General features: G+C 41.4%; 1 long non-coding RNA gene and 1 other non-coding gene across 3 annotated transcripts in view; one reads left to right on the top strand and one right to left on the bottom strand.

The window, feature by feature from the left end:
- Positions 1-6: 6 nt before the first annotated feature.
- LOC105301689 overlaps positions 7-5,072 on the top strand; it is a 122,210-nt gene continuing 117,144 nt past the window's right edge. Inside the window, exons 1-2 of one of the 2 annotated variants that reach the window (XR_002776108.1) lie at positions 7-528; positions 819-929. This is a non-coding gene — a long non-coding RNA (uncharacterized LOC105301689). Of the gene's footprint in view, positions 529-729; positions 930-5,072 lie in introns of those variants that run through there. The other variant, XR_896756.2, reaches the window with a different exon arrangement.
- TRNAT-UGU lies at positions 234-306 on the bottom strand. Its single transcript has one exon. It is a non-coding gene; the product is annotated as a tRNA-Thr (tRNA).

Genomic DNA, 5,072 nt, shown 5'->3' with positions numbered 1-5,072 from the left:
GGGCACCGGGGCGCTCGGGACGGCTTTTCTCTTCGTTTCCCTGCCCTTCGCGGCGGCCAGGAGGTGCTCTTCCGGGTCGCACCTGGAGCACGGCAAGGATGCTCGTCCCCGGTGCTTCAGGAGGAGAGACTTTTCACCCTGCCGGAGTGACGTTGCCAGCGGTGACTTTCCCGTTTTGGAATCCCTGTCCCGTATTTCCACAGGATAACTTTTTGCAAAAAGAAACCACCAAGAGGCCCCAGCGAGGATCGAACTCGCGACCCCTGGTTTACAAGACCAGTGCTCTAACCACTGAGCTATGGAGCCCACTTGGTACCTGGCCTCGTGTAAGTCAAGGACGTTGGAACGAGGCACGCTTTAGCCGGCAGGGAGCGAGCAGCTGACCCCCAGGCGCCCCCAGCAACGATGCTTGGACTGAAATGCAAGGGAAAAATGCCTACAACGTAATAAGTAAAGAACAAAACAAAACAAAACAAATCCACTCCAGATCTCAAAGTCTTGTGTTTAAGATTAGCAACCACGGAACCGGTGAGTTGCGCCTGTAGACAAGGGAATAATATGAAATTATTCTCATGAATGATAGGTACCTTCACGTCTTAGAAAAGCCTCTAATCTATTTATATGACACATCGAATCAAGTTTAGAACTTACAGGGCAGTTATGCGGTGTCTTTGGTTCTTGCAAATTAAATAAATTACTGGTTACGGATGCATCCATTGATTCAGCACGTCCCTGTGAGCTCTCGCGTGCTGCTGGACCTTGGAGAAAGCGCGAATAAGCAAAGCTCCGTCCCTGCCTTTCTTTCTTTTTTATTTTAGTGACGGGCATCACGGAGCGGTGCCTCAGCCCCTTTGGCCTGATGAACGACTTACTGCGGGAGGAATTTCTGGGCGCCGCACGACGCGTTGCTGCCCCGCGCAGAGCCGCAGGTAGGTGGCCCCCCGGGCCTGCAGGCCTCCCCTCCGCCCCCTTCAGGCGGGTCCGCGCACGTTCGCTTTCTCAGGGGGCCCTTTCTGGACCCGTTTTAAGCTGTGTCGCCTTCCCGACCGTGTCTCTTTTACTCCATCCTACTTCCTACTAGATAATGTGCTTATTCTTTTTTTTTCTGTCTCTCCCTGTCAGAATGTCAGCTCTTCGAGGCCAGAGGTTTTTGTTTCATTCCCTGCTGTATTCTGAGCCCCTGGAATAGTGGGTTGCACATAGTAGGTGCTCAATAAATGCTGAGTGAGTGACGATGACTTGTCATCCTGTTGCTTGATGAACCCAAACGCACATTCAGTGTGGATCGCAGCAGTTAGTGGCTTCGCGAAGTAGAGAGCATGTTTGCCAAGGTGCGGGACAGTCGCCGTGAACGAGATTGTCTGTCTAATCCGGCTCTCGGGTCCTCTTTAGTGTTGGAGAGGACGGATAACCCCCCAGCGCCGTGTTCTTGGTGTCCAGTGACGCCGGCCGCCTAGTCTGGAAGTTCCAGCTCATTGTGTTGCAGGGGGAGGTGGGGGGTGGGGTTGGGGGGAGGCCAGACAGGACACAGAAGGGGCTCAGAACCTGGGGTGCTGGGATAAGGGGCTCCTGTCCCAGCCCACCCTCTCCCCCAGTTTGTCAGATCCTTGGTGGGAGAGACTGGAACGTCCTCCAGAGTGACGCCGGGCACACAGCCCTGCTCATGTCCCAGGTGGGCAGGTGCGTCCCAAAGGAAGTGGGTGGGCAGCTACTAAGTGAGAGCCCCGCCACCTTAGTGGGCCGCGTGGAATGGAACCACCTATGAAATCACTGAGAAAACTCGCCTCCTGGACTTGGTTCTGTCTGGCAGCAGATGGCCCTCTCTTAGATGTGTGTGTGTGTGTTTAAAATTTATTTAAAATTTTCTATCCCTTCATCCCCTCTGCTTTGGCAACTCTCAGCTTGTTCTCTGTATCTCTGAGTTTGTTTCTGTTTTGTTTTGTTTATTCATTTTCTTTTTTCACATTCCGTGTATCCGTGAGATTATGTGGTATTTGTCTTTCTCTGTCTGACTTATTTCACTTAGCATCACACCCTCTAGGTTTATCCATATTGTCGCAAATGGCGAGATTTCATTCTTTCTTATTGCTGAATAATATTCCAGTGTATAATGTACCACATCTTTATCCATTCACCTGTGGATGGACATCTGGGTTGGCTGTCGTAAGTAACGCTGCCGTGAACATAGGGCCACATATATCTTTTTGAATTAGTATTTTTGTTTTATTCACATAAATACCCAGAAGTGGAATCGCTTCAGAAAGCAGCTCTGTTTTTATTCTTTTTGAGGAATCTCTAGTGTTTTCCATAGTGGCTGCACCAATTTACAATCTCGCCAACAGGGTTCCCTTTTCTCCACAGTGTCCCTAGTATTTGTTATTTGTCGATTTACTGATGACGGCCATTCTGACAGGTATCAGGGGATATCTCACTGTGGTTTTAATTTGCATTTTACTGATGATTAATGATGTTGAGACTTTTTTCATATGTCTGTTGGCATCTGTATGTCTTTTTGGGAGAAATGTCTATTCAGGCCCTCTGTCCATTTTTTAATTGGGTGTTTGTCTTTTTGGTATTAAGTTGTATGAGTTCCTTATATATTTTGGATATTAATCTCTCATTGGGTGTATTTATATATGAATAGCTTCTCCCCTTCAGTAGGTTGCCTTTTCATTTTGTTGATGGCTTCCTTCGCTGTGCAAAATCTTTTTAGTTTGAGTTGGTTCCATTTGTTTATTTTTTCTTTGGTTTCCTTTGCTTGGGGAGATATATGAAAAAAGATATTGCCAAGAGCGGTGTCAAAAAGTTTGCTGTCTATGTTTTCTTCTAGGAGTTTTATGGCTTCAGATCGAACATCTAAGCTTTAATCCATTTGAGGTTTATTTTTGTATATGGTGTAAGAAAGGGGTCCAGTTTCATTTTTCTTTGCGTGTACTGTCCAAGTGACAACTTGTCGAAGAGACTGTCTTTACTCCATTGTATACCATTATTTTCTTTGCCATATAGTAATTGACTTTATAAGTGAAGAATTATTTCTGGGCTCTCTATTCTATTTCATTGATCTATATGTTTGTTTTTATGCCGGTACCATATGTTTTAGTTATTGTAGCTTTGTAGTATAGTTTGATATCAGGAAGCATAATACTTCCCACTTTATTCTTTTTCAACATTTCTTTGACGATTCAGGGTCTTTTGTAGTTCCTTATAAATTTTAGGATTAGCTGTTCTAATTCTGAAGAGAATGCCATTAGTAATTTAATAGGGATTGCATTGAATATATATATTGCTTTAGATAGTAAAGACATTTTAACAATATTAACCCTTCCAATCCATGAGCAGGGTATATATTTCCATTTATTTGTATCTTGTTGAACTTCTTTCTTCAGTGTCTTAAAGTTTTCAGAGTACAGGGTGTTCACCTCTTTGGTTAAATTTATTCCTAAGTATTTTATACTATTTGACACAATTGTAGATGAGATTGTTTTCTTTTCTTCATTTCTTCTGATCGTTCATTACTGGTGTATAGAAACACAACGGCTTTCTGTATATTGATTCCGTATCCTGCAACTTTACTGAAGTCATTGACTAGTTCTAATAAGCGGCGAGAGTGGGCATCTTTGTCTTGTTCCTGATATTAGACGAAAGGCTTTCAGCTTTCCACCGTCAAGTATATTAGCTGTGGGTTTGTCATATGTGGCCTCTATTATGTCGAGATATGATTCTTCTATACCAATTTTGTTGAGAGTTTTTATCATAAAACTTGAATTTTGTCAAATGCTTTTCTTGCATCTATTGAGATGATCTTATGGTTTTTAGCCTTTATTTTGTGAATGTGATGGATCACATCCATTGATTTATGGATGTTGAACCATCCTTACATGCCTGGGGTGAATCCCACTAGGTTACGGTGTGTAATCCTTTTAATGTATCGTTGAATCTGGTTTGCTAATATTTTGTTGAGAATTTCTGCATCTATGTTCATTAAGTATGTTGGTCTGTAATTTCCTTCTCTTTCTCTCTCTCTCTCTTTTTTTGTACCATTTTTATCTGGTTTCGGTATTGGGAATTCTGGCTTTGTAAAATGAATTTGGAACTCTTCCTTCCTCTTCAGTTTTTGAAATAGTTTAAAAGGATAGGTATTAATTCTTCTTTGACTGTTTGGTAAAATTCACCTATAAAACCATCTGGTACTGGGAGTTTTTTGATTACTGTTTCAATTTTGTTGCTAGTAACTGGTCTCTGTGGATTTTGTATTTCTTCCTGGTTAAGTCTTGGAAGGTTTTATACTTATAGAAATTGATCCATTTCTTTTAGATGGTTGAATTCATTGGCATGTAATTGTTCATAGTATTCTTTAATGATTCTTTGTATTTTTTGTGTCAGTTGTAACTTCGCTTTCATTTATGACTTTATCTGGGCTCTCTTTTTTTCTTGATGTGTTTGGCTAAAGATTTGTCTATTCTATTGATCTTTTCAAAGAACCAGTTTTATTGATCTTAGTTTTATTGATCATTTCAATTGTTTTTTAAAATTTTTCTTTCGTTTATTTCTGCTCTGCTCTTTACTTCCTTTCTTCTGTTTACTTTGAGTTTTGTTCTTCCTTTTCTAGTTCCTTTAGGTGTAGAGTTAGATTGTTTAGTTGGTATTTTTCCTGCTTCTTGAGGTAAGTCCGTTTTGCTACGAATTACCCTGTTTTTGCTGTACCCCAAATTTTGAAAAGTTGTATTTTCATTTTCATTCGTTTCAATATTACTTTCGACTTCTTGTTTGACTTCCTTTTTGATCCATTGGCTGTTTATTAACATCTCATTTAGTTTCCACATATTTTTGGAGACTAAACAACATGTTAACTAAACAACCAATGGAGACTGAGTAACCGTGTTTTTTTTCCCCTAGTTTTCTTCCTGCAGTTGATTTCTGGTTCCATGCCATTGTGGTTGAAAAAGATGCTTGATATGATTTCAATCTTCTCGAATTTACTGAGGCTTGTTTTCTGGCCTACTATGTGATCCATCTGGAGAATGTTCCAAGCACACTTGAAAAAAATGTGTGTTCTGCAGTTTTTGGATTCA

The sequence above is a fragment of the Pteropus vampyrus genome, unplaced genomic scaffold (genome assembly GCF_000151845.1).
Source record: "Pteropus vampyrus isolate Shadow unplaced genomic scaffold, Pvam_2.0 Scaffold248, whole genome shotgun sequence".
Classification (NCBI taxonomy): Eukaryota; Metazoa; Chordata; class Mammalia; order Chiroptera; family Pteropodidae; genus Pteropus; species Pteropus vampyrus.
This window is presented reverse-complemented; position numbering and strand designations above follow the sequence as displayed.